The sequence below is a fragment of the Amblyomma maculatum genome, chromosome 2, assembly GCF_055883805.1.
Source record: "Amblyomma maculatum isolate TAMU_Amacu chromosome 2, ASM5588380v1, whole genome shotgun sequence".
Lineage (NCBI taxonomy): Eukaryota > Metazoa > Arthropoda > Arachnida > Ixodida > Ixodidae > Amblyomma > Amblyomma maculatum.
Window position 1 is genome coordinate 186,094,864 of NC_139345.1, and position 15,515 is coordinate 186,110,378.

Sequence of the window (15,515 nt, forward strand, 5' to 3'; positions counted from 1 at the left end):
TTGTTTGGATCAGCAGAAGATATGTAGGGCTATCTGCTTTCACGCAGCGAACCAACAGCCTTCCCGGAACTACACCGGCGGCAGCAACGAGCACCTAGATGTACTGGACAACCTGTAGCAAGGTGAGCCCGGCTCCCTTGCGCATTTCTGGCGGTCTCTCGAGTTTCAGCTGGCAACCCATTCAAGCCAACTAGGCGATCGTAAAAAGGGCTCTAATTGGCCAGGCCACGTAAACGAGTCTTTTTGACTGCACAATTCAACCCCATTTTTTTTCACTGAAGGTTAGCCTCCATCCTATGCTAAACCCTTTCTAATACACAGTGTAAAACGAAGAACCGATGAAAAACCCGAGGTCTTGGGCCTCCGTCTGCACACGTTCGCCGAGCAAAGCAAAACCACAAACGATTGTCGCTCTCCTACCGAGTAATTTATAGAGATGTGAAAATTGCCCGTTTCTGCTCCTCTGAAAACTCATGAAGCTGCTAGCAGGTCGCGGATTTATTGCTGCATTGTTGTAAGTGATAAAGGGTTTACGAAAGCATGGTTTCCCGTAAATGGTTTCCCTGCTGACGACCGCCTAAGCACGTAAAGACAAGCCTGCTTAGCACGCTATGACATAACCTCGATTTATTGATTGCTTTTTTATTTACTTATTTATATATAACTACTGCAATCGCCGAGCGGTGATTGCCGTTTCAACAAATAAGTATTGTTATGGATGAGGAAGAAGGAGGAAGCGGGCAGGAGCACTCGCGCTAGGCCCGCTAACATTTCATTAAACGTCATCTCACGGTCATAGAACATTTCTTTGTTCTCTGTTGTCCTGTTTTCATCGGTTTGCCGCTACGTTACATTTGGTGGAGGTGGTGGGTTGTCATTATCACTCCTCATCTTGGCCCGGAGCTTCTGCGCCCTCAGACTTCTCGCGCCGTCAGCTGAAGGTTAGAAGGCATCGCTTGGCTGGTCCCTAGCCTGCTGTGTGTTGTGTGTTGCGGCGCTCGAGCAAGCACCAAATGAAAGGCGCCGCACGGATGCCTGGATCGGACGCCCGGCGGGGTCAGCTTCATATATGTGTGTTCGCCTGGTGTTGTCACGACCACATGTGACGTCATCATGACTTAAGTTCTGGTTATTAGACATGATGAGGCCGCATTCGTTCTTGGCGTCAGAGTCTCGCGGAATTACGCGAAGATGTGGGACACTTCTCGCGGAAGCACGCACGTACGGACGGACATGCTGGCGAGTCATGAGCTATTAAAAGCTTTCGCCTTGAAATGGCGCGAAGGCACGACGGCCATCGACTCCGCGACTGGCTTGCTAGTTTGAAGTTTCTGCACCCAACGCTACCATCTCTTCGGGCTGCTAGGAGAGAAAAGACTATGGTTGTTTGGTCTTACTGACATATATATTTTAATGCTCTCGTGGCTGTAGTTCTTCGGCCTCGCAGCAGCGTCTTGTATACGGGTGTCGTTGCTCAGCGCTCGCAGGGCAACCTGATCAAACACATTACGGCGCACGAACTGGCGTCTGCAAGCCATAATAATAAAGCGTCTGCAATATACCCCTATAAGGCATGGGGGGATCTTGAAAAGTCGAACAATTATGGCCGAACCACATGGAGGTATTTCTTCGGCGCCGCGTCAGCTTCTCGTCTACCGGCTTCGCTGGAGGTGACATTCAGGCGCTTGGGAAGAGGGCCGCGTAAATACGCAGTTTTCTTGTGATGCCAGATCTCAGTGTCAGTACCACAAATGCTTCGCAGGCGGAGCCAGTTCGTACGCCGTCATGTGTTTGGTCAGCCTAGCTCTCCTGCGCGCGCCCAGGGACGACGCTCGTAGACGAGACGCTGACGCGACGCAGAAGCGCTGCAATGTGGTTCGGCTTTAAAAGAGAGTAGCGGTGCTTCTGAGCTTTTGTTTCGCAACTATGCTTTTGTAGCGAGATCTACACTGGGGTGCCAGTCGAGCATATCGGGGTGGGCCAGAGGGATTTTGCGCATGCGTCATTACGATGGCAACTGGAGAGAAGCAGGTGCGGTGTGCGTGCGTTTCGCCGACTCGCCGTCGACGCAACCGCGCGCATGCTCTACCGTTGGAGACGCGACGACGTCACCCGGATGAGCAGTTGTGCGCATGCGTCGATACCATGGTAACCATAAAGACCCTACAGGTGCGCCGCGCCTTTAGTCGCCGCCACGCCGCACGGCGCTCTATCACCCGAACCGCACGTTGCATGCGCACCATTGCGTTATAAGCTGAAGATGAAATAGGCATGCAGATGATTGATGTGATTTCCTATACAGTTCTTAATTAGTGTATGAAACAAAAGTTGAAATTTACCTTCGGATCGTCACGTTCAGACTACACAACGGGGAACTATATAGACATTGTATACCAAATAGACTTTACCAAATCGAAATACAGTATAGACAAAATTGAAAAACCTACACGATACTTCACAGATCTCGGCCAGTATTCATCTCCGTCAAGCAAAATGAATAAAAGGCGTGTACACCCAATGTTTTTCATTAATACAGTGGCCACAACAAGCTTAGTCAGGGAAACGTACCTCTCGCTATATATATCCTGGTATAGCCGAGCTAAGTCACTGCCATTTTGTTTCACGAAAGTGCTCGCGAAATGGGCCGAGCGAGGTCTTCGACGGGACCACGGTGCGGCTGCACTGCAGTGTCGATGGCGTGAAAGTCGCGAACATTTTGGGAAAAAAATACGCCAACTACGTTTGATTTCGCAAACGAAACACTTTCAAAAGTACAAACAAATTGTTCACTCACTGTCGATCCATCTTAACCTAGTTCATGGCGTCCATTTCGGGAAAACTGCCAGTACGTTCAGTGCCCTGAAATGTTATAATGCTCTCAAAGCAACAACCAACGCTTAAATTGGTACGCGTTCTCTTCTAAACGAGCGCTAACGACGCCACTGCTGTATGCAAATGTGTTAAATTTGTAGCAACTACCAGGTATGAGATGTGCTATGAAATTACACATGAAAGATAGCTATTTCAACTGTTGATTTCTATGTCCACATCCTATTTCTGATATGGGAGTAATTACCCAGTAACATCCACCCAAGCGCAGCCATTGGGCTACAAAGAAAAATCTATGCAGCTTTCTCAGAAACTTCGTAGTTAAAGAAAAATTCTTCCTGATCCGGGGATTGAACCCGGCTCCACCGCCTTTCCGGGGCAGTCGCTGTACCGAATGAGCTATATGTGTTTGTCAGTGCTCTATACATAGTTATCATCATCGTTTCTTCAACATGTAAGAGCATCTAGATGGGAGAGCAGTAAAGTAAGAACCAAAATATAAAACATCTTTGCTTACACCATAGCCCATAATCATAGAGCCACGCCGGCGAAGAGTGAACGACAGATATTTTTATTAATGACTCTAAGTTTGATCCGGCTCTGAAAGCTGATTTTCTTGCTTCACGACGGCTGGCAGGAAATATTAATAGAAGTTATCCTTTTGTAATTGCTTACCTTTGACTGGCGTTCTGTTTGATCTTCATTTTTTCTTTTTTGCAGCTGCGGAGGCCAAGACGCCGCATCTGCAAGTCGATGGCCAAGGGAACGCGCAAGAATCGTTCGCCCATCTATTGGCGCAAAGAGTGTCATCGTGCCGAATTTGTTTTAGATCATTTCGTTCAGCGCCCGCACGTTTTCATTCAATGTTCGTCAGCATTAATATCAAATATATCATTATATTGCGTCGTGTAAAAGTACAAAAAAATCTTGCCATATTCAGTGGGTTTTACTTCCAAGGCCTAAAAAGACTTGTTTTACAGGTGGCAGTTCCGCCTCCTTTCTTTGTTCAAAAATGCGACACAGGGGGATGCGTGAAGCTGCTGCATCGGCGATACCAGGTCACCAAAAGCTATGGCGAATGCCCGTCATGGACATGCGCCGCTTAGAGCTGAAGCCGCAGTAAAAGGGAAAAAGAAAGTAAAATAAACCAAGTCTTCCATTGCCTCCTGTTCACTCGTCTCCACAGTGTTCCTTCGCGTTCGAACTCATGCGGGCAGCAAACACGCGCAAAAAAAAAAGCCTTCTTTCGAAGGCAGAGCTTGTTGGATTCCATGTCACACCAGTGAAGTTAGCAGGGCGTTCGTTTTACAAATAGTGGTACAGGCTGCCAGAAAGAGGTGCATGGCTGAAAAGGAGCTTTTAAGCCAGGGATCAGCGGCGACGCGTGCACAGAAGTCATATGTCTGGCGGAGGGGTTTCAAGAACACATTTTAAAACTTTAGATTCGAATTATGTATTTTATATTGCCGCGGAATCTTCAAAACTGTATTTCTTGTTTTTTTTTAACAGCGCCTGTGTCTTTGTCTCCCTTTCTTCGTGTTTCGTCCCGTTCGTTGCGCTGTTTTATTTCATTATGCAGTACCAACTAGCCCGGCATCTTGCACTTCTGGTCCTTTTGAGTTCAAGGTGATGCCATTTGGCCTCTGCTCCGCCCCAGCCACATTTCAACAACTAATGGGCACAGTCTTGGCAGGCTTGAAGTGGCAGATTTGTTTGGTATATTTTGACGACGTTGTCTTCTCGTCAAACATTGAAGACCACCTAAAACGACTACAGACAGGGCTGGAAGCCATCAAGTCATCGGGACTGACGCTAAAAGCAGAGAAGTGTCACTTAGCCTACGAAGAACTCTGGTTTCTAGGTCCCATCATTAGCGAAGATGGTATTCGCCCAGACCCGGAGAAAACAGCTGCAATCGCACAATTCCCACTGCCTGCCGACAAGAAAGCTGTGCGCCGATTCCTTGGGCTCTGCGCTTATTATCGACGATTTGTCAGAAACGTTTCGCGGATCGCCGAACCGTTGACGCAGCTTGCAAAGGCTGACATACCTTTTAAATGGGAAGCGCCGCGAGGAGAAGCCTTCGACGAACTTAAGCGCCGCCTGCAATGCCCGCCTGTACTTGGTCACTTCGATGAAAAAGCCGAGACCGAAATTCACACCGACGCGAGCAGTGTGGGCCTAGGAGCCCTTCTCGTATAGAAGAGTGCCGGACAGGAGAAAGTAATCGCCTACGCTAGCAGGCCCCTCACAAAAGCCGAAGTCAATTACTCGGCGACCGAGAAGGAGTGCCTTGCGATCATCTGGGCCACTTCTAAGTTTCGTCCATACCTATACGGCCGACCATTCAAGGTGGTAAGCGACCATCATGCGCTCTGCTGGCTGGCCAATTTAAAAGATACTCCGGCCACCTTGCCAGATAGAGCCTACGACTTCAAGGATTGGACTTGACTGTTGTCTATAAGTCGGGCCGGAAGCATTCCCAAGGCCAATGTACAACTGGTAGCGCAACTTGGAAGAAAACGCGTGCAGCTGCCTACTGCCAGCGGCATCAACTCGATGATGAGGGCTCCTGCGAACTGTGAGGCAAATTACTAGCGCACAGAAAATAAGATCTGCCAGAACTCCAAAGAACTAGAAAGTAAACATAATATTAAGAAAAAACGTGTCACATTTTTAATAATATTTTAACTTGTTTCTAACGGCCTCTCTCGGCCACTTATTATCCGCTGCGTAGTTGCCCAAACCTCAGAGGCTCAGATATGGCTCAGACCAAAGCTTTTTTCACCCGCGGAATGGGTGCGTCGTCGGCCCCGGTTCAACGTTCATCGTTGCGTGCTGCGTACAGAGTGGGTTATCTGTAACAAACAGTCAGTATTTCATTCTGCTGGTTGTGGTAGAGCTTTACAGCAAGGCGAAGACTGTCTGTGCTCGATGAGAAACTGATTGCCGCTGCATGTGCGCATTTCCGGACGATGGGACAATGCTGTGTCACAGCTCGGCGACTCGGCTCGGCCTCCCAGGCACGTCGCAAAAGTGGTGGCTTGTTTTACGGATACACGTCTGCATGAGCGGCGTATCGCTGCATGTTTTAATTGAGTGGTGAAGGTGAGATTTTATTGCCCCCAGGATGCGTGTCGCATTGCTCAGAGCATTCCGTTCCGCTCCCTTTGCTGCGTGTTTTGCTTTCTGCGTCGTATTACCGCACCAACGTTCGCTGAACGTGCTTTAGCTGTTATTACAGTGTTCCTATTGTCAATGGGATCTTTCTCATGAACATGTTAAATGCTTAAGTTGTAAATTTGTAACCTCACATTGACTCCTTTCAGTGGCAAATGAAGCGGGAGTAAAATATGGGAATCATGAACAGGGCGAGATTTATTGGAGCGAAGCTATATCGTAGATATTTTTACTTCTCAGACGCATTAACTTCTAAATACTAGCAATCCCAATTTGAATTGCTTACCTAAGCTCTTACAGGTTGGCGTTCTAGCGCTAGCGTTATTTATCCTGCTCGTTTGTTTTTGTTGTTCTTTGACGCTGATATGTACTTTGTTTGTTAGCAAGATATTTCACCCTTTTATAATCTCAACGCGTCTCGTTTGGAGACCTACGCTCAGGAAATTTTGTTATCACGAATATTTCATGAAGACCGTGACGAATGAGCGGTGGTCGCTCTCCTACACTTAAAGATTTCATTGTCGTGAAGCGTCTATGTAAGTAATCGTGAATTAATAAAGCCTGGCTTTCTATGCAGCACAGCTTCACTCATTTATGCCCTTAGTGAAATGCCTCAAGCCATGTGGTTTTATCCATGTGCTTGCCGAATTCACTTGAAGGCCCTTGTTCACAAACGTGCCCGAAGAAATAAGCCCCAGAATGCGTTTACATGACGCGCGACGAAAGACTAGGCTAACGACGACGGAGGCAGAACGATGCTATGATAAGGTGGTTAAAGATGCCGTAACATTTCAGTTAACGTAAAACTTGACAGTAGAAATCCATGTCAAGTAAAGTTGGCTGAACAGTTACGGTGTCCATTTTTCTTCCTTATCCGAGCATCGTTCTGCCTCTGTCGTTGTTGCCCTTGTTTTTCGTTCATAAGTAAAAAGACAATCAAATTTCCCGCCAAAAGTACGTTACTGTGACGTCACAAGCAACGTCACGTGTTTGTTGTGCCTCACAGTTCGCAGGGGGCACTGGGAAACTAAAGCCTCGCTCAGAGTCGACACGCCGGCTTCTATGGGAGTTACGCTACCATTTGTACTTCTACCATGGCATTCCGACGCAGACTGCTTATCACGCGCTCCCGTCGACGCTACCCCGAAGGACGATGACGACGACGCCTTTTTGGGACCGGTAAGCGCCAGCAGTTTCGCAGAACAACAGCCATCAGACCCTGAGCTGAAAGCGCTAGCCGTTTACTTAGAAAGACCACGTCCTCTCCTGGGGCCGTATTACAGACGGCTCACACTCACACTCACAATCTTCCTATTGGCCAGCGGCAACACGGCGGGAGTGGCCGTCCTTTACATCATCGACGTCTACTGTTTACGTCATGAACACACTTGAAGTGATGACGTTGGCTGCGGGCCAATTGTGAGCGGGGGTTGTGAGCGACGCGAGCCGCTCACATCTTGTTTGTGAGCGCTCACAAAGGGAAAATGGCGGCATCTATGTGGCGGCTGGCGTTCTCGTGAGGCGGTAGCGGTGGCGCCCCGACGCGATCATCGGCGAAGGACGGTGTACGAAGACTGTTTGACGTGCCCGGCGAGATGTTTCGACGCTTGTTGCTACTCGAGAAGGATATAGTACAGTGACTGTGCGACACGATGAACTGAGATAGGTGTGTGCGGCCGAGTGCGCTGTGTGTGCGGCGGCAGATAATCTGTGCACTGCGCTTTTTCCGAACTGCTGGTGGCTTCCAAGCCGCTACTGGCAACGAGGCGAACATCGGCTTCGCGCAGCCGACAGTTCGAAGGCGTTTGCGGCGGCGTGCAGCTAGGGCGGCGGAGAAGAAAGGCTTCCTTCGTCACGGCAGCATACCCGGCGTCGTCGGGTTTGTCGACGGCACATCGGTCGTCTACGAGTAGCCTTGTGATGTCCCTGTTTCAGATATGAGATGCCAACATGATTTTGGCCATGAACCTCCCTACGTGGGATCTTGGCATGATGCTTTCTTCTGGCGACACTCTCGGCTGCACACAGGCATGACACAGGTCGAGGCCGGCCTGCTGCGAGTCGTCGAATTCACGACACTGAGCCGCGCTGCTGTTTGCAAGATAAATTACGGCAGGCTCCACATGCCTCACATGTATTACCGTTATTGGGCTTTTATAAAAGCTGGAACATAAGACACTAGTACATTGTTGAAATGCCTACGTAAGAAACGAAGATGGGGATGTGTGTGTTTGATGCCTGTATTGAGTAGGAATGGAGCATCATTTATACCGATATGAAGTGCAAGGCTGTCCTTACAGCAGTGTTGCTGAAACGTTCAATCATTCATTGTCTGCACGCCCATGAATGTCAGCGTCAGCAAAACCTGGCAATGAGCTACTTGATGCGACTCTTCCATTGTGTCAGTAAGGCTGTTAGTTCATCAGGCTGTTGAGGTCGACAACGACGTGACGAAGAATGTGCTTAACAGCGTGCCATTTTCGGTTATGCTGGTGAGAGGGGCACCTGTTGGATACATGGCTGCCAGTGCCATGGAATCCCGGTCCGGACTCTCCATAACGGTTATAGAACAAGGCATACACCTTCACAAGGTTAATGGTGGATAACTGCATCGACGTGCTGTAGACCCGCTTCCAGTGCTTGCAAAAATACTAGACGTTCCTCTACCAGCCAGAGCGTATAGCATGTGCCTTGTTGCATAACTTCGTCGGATGTCTTCCTGCCTGCAGACGAGGAGGGTGCTGCTGGCTTGGACAAGAAAGGGTCACATCTGTGCACTGGCTACTTGGAAGTGGGATCACTATTGCCATGCATACCTCTAGTGAAAAGCCGTACAGAATCATGTTGTGAGCCTGTTCCACAGAACCTACCACCAGAGGCTGGCACAGCTGCCCATCGTGCGGCAACCGCTTTGCCATCAATCACAGCACAGCAATCGGCCGTGATATACCACACGTAGCTGACCAACCCATCACAGGCAGCCAAGTGCAGCGTCTTCTCGTTTCATGTCTGTGCCAGAAATCTGCTGTGATAAAGCTGCATCTTCTCGAACCATGAGTTAAAACACCTCATCTGTCAAGTCAAATTTGTCTTTGTACACCCCCCTTCACTGTTGCTTACAACCGCGTATGTTGGTGTTTGTTTGTGTGTACATGTGTTTGAGTACATAATTAAAGTGTTTCACAACGAGGCAGCAATTGTGATGCCTATCGGAATGGCAAGGCCTCACAGAAGTTTTTTTAGAAGCACATGTATCCACTGTGCACTGTTGTGTCCGAGCTAATTTATTGCTCAGAAGGCGTCGGTGTGTCTGCGTTCGCTCCACGGGCATCTCAGTAAGCTTCGTCTGCAGATGCCCACCCGGTCTGCACGCACGCCTCAACAGCCGCTGTCCTCACCCATGGCCATTTCGAAGCGCCGATTTGGTCGCTTTGTGAAGAAACGGCCTGACTTCCCAAGAAGAGCCTGGCCTATTAATGACCTACAGAGGGGCGGCGGCGGAGCAAGCGACCGTCGCCGGAGCCGCGCGGTGTCGGGTTACGGTACTCGACATTGGACAAAAGAGGAGGGAGAAGCCATCGTCGGCTTCGCGCGAGCTCTGGCCTGCTGCCTGAAGTGTTTGCCGCTGAGGGGGAGACCCACAAGGCGCCGGACCAAACGGACAAAAACAGAGGCAAGCCGTGAGAATAGAACGATGGGGGGGGGGGGTCGCTTGTGAACTGGCGACGTGTTTGTTGAAGTGTAGTGGCACACGTGCAAGAGTGTGCGGGGCGGGGCTCAGTGATGCAGTGCGCAAACTGTCATCTCGCGCTTTGCGATTGGCCCGTGCCGAAGATGAGCTAATTCCCTGCCTAGGGACCTAGGGAGACCCAAGAGAAGAAAACTTGGTGTCCGACATCGGGAGAGGGCTTCCTTCTGAAATCTCCAAAGTGTACACATGTACTAAATAAACTACTTGTACTCAGCTCTAATGAAAGCTCCACGTCTCCGCGGTTCCTCGACGCCTCGCCGGTCAACGCTACCCTCAGCTCCGATCCTGTGCGTCCGGCGTCGCGACAACTGATTGGCAGCGTGGTGGGATCGAACCTGGCTGACTGATGGAGAAGAGCACACCGAGATCACGGAGACTGGCAGTTGCGGACTGGTGAGTGCTGGCATTGCTTTTGAGTTCCCAGAGTAATAGGATAGAGGTGTAATCTTATTTCTGGGGAGGCCAGCCGCAGAAGCGTAAATTAAAGTACTTCTGGGTGGAGGCCACGGTATTGTCACACTGCTGTCATGGATTTGAAAAAACTGCTCAAGTCTCAACTCGTGAGTCTGGGGGAGGAGCTAGGCATCAAGGCTGGCCCTGAAATGACAAAGAATGAGGTCATGGTGGCAATAGAAAGTTCGGATGCCGAGAGTGAGCAAGTAGAAGAGACATGGTTGGAGATTCAGAGAGCCCAGGCGGAAGAGAAAAAGCAATTAGAGCTTGAAGTAGAGAAACTCCGCCTGCAAGTTGAACTCAGAAAGACGAGCGTTGTTCAAGGAGTAGAGGTAGCGGTCCGACAAGATCTTTATGATCTATCAAAGTTATTGCAACCACTCAAGGTTGGGCAGGACATAGGCCTCTATCTTGTGAACTTCGAGAGAACGTGCGAAAAGGCACAGTTTGGTCGCAGCTCTTGGCCGCGGCGTTTGTTAAGTTTTTTGCCTTGCGAGGCAGCGGATGTAATTGCTCGACTCTCCGCAGAGGACTCTGACGACTACGATAAAGTTAAGGAGAGCCTTCTCAAGAGATTTCGTCTGTCGTCTGAGGCTTTCAGACAAAGATTTCGGAGCATTACAAAGAGGCAAGGGGCTAGCTACGGAGAGTTTGCCTATGAGTTGAAGGCAAACCTGACGGAATGGATGGTAGGCGCCAAAGCCAATAATGAGTACTTCAAGGCCTTAGAAGTCATTGCTATCGAGCAATTCCTTTCTAAACTTCCTGAGGCGATGAGAATTTGGATTCAGGACAAGACGACTGTCAGCTCGGTGCAGGCAGCGGCAGAACTTGCGAACGAATACGTCTCCCGCCGAGGGGTGCGAGAGGAGCTTTCTTCCGCTATGCCGACTGATAAGGGAAATAGCGTGACAGGGTCAGGACTGAAAAAGCGCCAGTGGAGTTCAGGATCTAAGTTGGGAAATGTGACAACGGACACTACGAAAACGTTTAGTGTTGAAAAGTCAGAAAGTGAGCCTGAAAAAAAGGGGGCGCACGATCGGTTACACAGGAAGATTTTTGATGCGCGCAAACCGCCTGTCTGCTATAACTGCGAAGAATCTGGGCACATTGCAGCGGGATGTCGAAAACCGAAAGTTACGTTCGCATACACTTGCTATTCGGTGACGGATGAGGAACTACTCAATCCTTATTTGTTTTATTTGACTGTCAACGGGAAAAAATGCCGAGTGCTCAGGGACAGTGGGGCAACAATTGACCTATTACATCTTGATTACGTGAAAGAAAAGCAGTTCAGCGGGAAATGTGCGTGGATAAAGCCGATTCTGGAGGAATCTAGTGTTTGCCTTCCAGTAGCGGAAGCCGTAATCACTGGACCTTTCGGTGAAGTTCGTACTGAGGCTGCAGTTTCAAACAAGCTGCCACCGCAGTACCCCTACTTGTTTTCTAACCGAACGGACCAGCTTCTGAGAGCTCAAGGGAAAAGCTTGACAGAGGGAGTCGTTCAGGCGCTCACAAGAGCTGAGGCGCGTTCCCTTGCTGCCAAGCTAGTGAGGAATGAGGCCGACTCAGGGCAGGAGGAGAGAGACGTCGCGGGTGCACAGTCTCCGACATCGCAGAGGAGCGATGAACAAGGGAGAAGTGAGGGGGTGTCAAACAGGCAGTTCAATGAAATGAAAAACAAGCAGGCCTCATCACACTTCGATGAGAGAGAAATGGGAGACAATTCAGATAATACAGAACAATCGGAAAGTGTTGGAAGCGATTGTAAGGGGTTGTCTGTGCTTTCGTCAATAGTGTCGCTCGATTGAGGACTGGGAAAGGTGAACAGCGAAACGCTCATTAAGGAGCAGCAAGATGACGAAAGTCCAAAAGATGTGTGGGACCCAGCCAACATTGATGCACAGACTAGGGCGAAAAGTTACTACGACCGAAACGAAAAGTTGCAGTCGTATCGAGAGGGCGATCAAGTCCTTGTCCTGTGCTCATCGCGAGCGAGAAAGCTCGAATATCAATGGGAAGGGCCATTCCGAGTGGCGAAAAAGCTTTCAGAGACGAACTGCGCCATCGAGTGGAAGCGAGGGCGCCGAGATTTCATGATCTATCACCACCACCTAATGAAACGATGTGAGGGAGAAATTCTCTGTCAGGTAGATGAAAACGGAAGTGAACAACCTGTGCTATTCGCCAGCAGAAAGCTAGCAGCAAGAGAGGAGGCCTATAGCGCATGCGAAAAGGAAAGTGCTTGCCTGGTTTTGGCATCCAAAAACTGGCTTGCTACCTCTACGGAACCCCCTTCGTCTTTGTGACAGACCACTGTCCACTAACGTGGCTTTCGCAAATGGCAGGGAAAATTCTCGACAATTGAGAGGGAGCACTGCGCTCCAAAATTTGAGCTTTAGTGTGCGGTACCAAAAGGGAAAGAAAAATTATAACGTCGATGGCTTGAGCCGAGCATATTACTCTTTTACCGCTTCTGTGAACGAAGAAGATGCAAATGTACCCTTCACTGTCCTAAGTGTTTAAGTTACGTATTGTTGTACGGAAATTTTCTTAGCAGTTTTCATAAGTGAGTTAATTTGAAGCTCTTTTTGTGAACCGAAGAGAGGGAGTGAGATAGAAAACAGAATGGCAGTAGTGTGACAGGGTCCGCAAATATAATACTGGGCAGAGATTTTTGTTTATCATGTAACAGCCTGGGAGCTCGAGAGCTTTTGCTGGCTCTTGCTTGGTTTGTGGCGCCAGTCTTTGCGATTTAGGAGTGGCTCAGCCACCGTACGAAGAAGCTGATCTCTAACGTCGAGCAGCGGGAACTCCTCGCCGTCCGAGATCTTCCCGTCGGCGGAGGAGCTGTTGTGTCCGAGCTAATTTATTGCTCAGAAGGCGTCGGTGTGTCTGCGTTCGCTCCACGGGCATCTCAGCAAGCTTCGTCTGCAGATGCCCACCCGGTGTGCACGCACGCCTCAACAGCCGCTGTCCTCACCCATGGCCATTTCGAAGCGCCGATTTGGTCGCTTTGTGAAGAAACGGCCTGACTTCCCAAGAAGAGCCTGGCCTATTAATGACCTACAGAGGGGCGGCGGCGGAGCAAGCGACCGTCGTCGGAGCCGCGCGGTGTCGGGTTACGGTACTCGTCATTGGACAAAAGAGGAGGGAGAAGCCATCGTCGGCTTCGCGCGAGCTCTGGCCTGCTGTCTGAAGTGTTTGCTGCTGAGGGGGAGACCCACAAGGCGCCGGACCAAACGGACAAAAACAGAGGCAAGCCGTGAGAATAGAACGATGGGGGGGGGGGGGGGGGGGTCGCTTGTGAACTGGCGACGTGTTTGTTAAAGTGTAGTGGCACACGTGCAAGAGTGTGCGGGGCGGGGCTCAGTGATGCAGTGCGCAAACTGTCACCTCGCGCTTTGCGATTGGCCCGTGCCGAAGATGAGCTAATTCCCTGCCTAGGGACCTAGGGAGACCCAAGAGAAGAAAACTTGGTGTCCAACATCGGGAGAGGGCTTCCTTCTGAAATCTCCAAAGTGTACACATGTACTAAATAAACTACTTGTACTCAGCTCTAATGAAAGCTCCACGTCCCCGCGGTTCCTCGACGCTTCGCCGGTCAACGCTACCCTCGGCTCCGGTCCTGTGCGTCCGGCGTCGCGACAGCACCTTTATTTTCCTGCAGCATTTCACACACTTGAATATGCAGCAGCGAAACCAACTTCCTGCAATAGCATCGGCAGTTATTTGACGTGCTGCACAATTGTGCTACACAGAGAGGACGCACAAGAATAATTTTTAGAGCCTGTAAGCTGGCACAGTACTCATCGCAGGTCTGATATACTTCAGAAGCAAGAAATGAAAGTATTGTGCATAAACCTGCGACACAGAGGCAAAACACAAAAAAATTAGTTGCTTAATGATTACAGGCTTGCATAGTAGTTGTCATAGGTTTGGCACATTTCAGAAGCAGGAAGCAAAGTATGGCACTTAGCAGTGCAGAAACATGACACAAGTAGTGCTATGTACAATGTTTTGCATAAGGTAGTCTCCATTAGTGAACCTTCCAGGACTACAGGCCTGCATATACTGTTAGGACGCATAGAAAGCATTTGCTTAATGCTAAACAGTGTAAAGCTGACAAATTGAATGCATAATATTGCGAGTTTTAGTGCTCACAGTGATCGTAGCGTACGCAAAAAATCCCATAGGTATATAAACTGGTGCAAAAACATCACATATGCATCAAGCAAATGGTGTGTGGCAGAAGGTATCGCTCAAAAACAAAGCAACTCAGTCATGAGAACAAAGAAAAAAAATACAGAGCACACTACAATGAAAGCTACATCGAAAGCCCTGTCACGGTGGCACTGCAGTGAATGAAGGCTTCGGGTTCAGTCACGGCAGGGGTGGAAGCATTCCCATGATCATGTTCTTTCCTAAACTATCCAGCTACATACAAACAGATGATCATGCAAGAACAGAGCTTCATTTTGGCCTACACTACATGCTTCACAGTCGTTTTGTATTTCCTAAAGAGAAACAAATAGAACCACGGAGCCTGCACGTTGCACTTTCAGCACTTTTCACATCGATACTAGTAGGCGCGTACCGAAAACACCTTCGCAAGTTGTCTTTGTCCATTTCCGTGTCAAGCGCTCCATGAAATTTTATCGCTGCAGGCCCTGAACTTCTACTGCTATCTATTAGATTTTCAGCATGCTCACGGCACTTGCACGGTACTTCGATTACCGACGACGCTAAAAAAAAAGCAGCACCTTCTCAGGGAATCAGCTGTTTGCTTGCAGGCCTCCATGTGCACGGATGGATGGATGGATGGATGTTGTGGCCTTCTCGTTTGTAACGGGTGGATATTACATTACGCCATGACGCCGCCGGCGCACCCTCGCGGCAACAAAGGTTACCTAATAGCAAGTATAACTACAAAACTAAGAGCGCTTCAACTTGAGCTCAATGTTAATCAATACTAAAAATAGTATCTTGCCAAAATAAACCTTTGTTTGTTTTATTTATTGCGTATTAGTCGCGTCATGTTAGAAAAAGTTAGGAGACGGTCCCTGCTTAGTTTTGTGCCACACTGTGGCATCAACGTTTGCCGAGGATTTGGGACTACTAGGGCGGAGCCACGCTAAAAGTCGCTGGTAATTGGACGATTTCGTGCTTCGTCACGATTGACGTCTCAAGGCTGCGTCACAGCTTCGTAATTTTGACGTCACGCTCACAAACTTGTGAGCGGAGTCCGTAATTCGGCCCCTGGTGTGTTCTGGCGCCATTTATCTTCGTTCGCGGTAAGAAA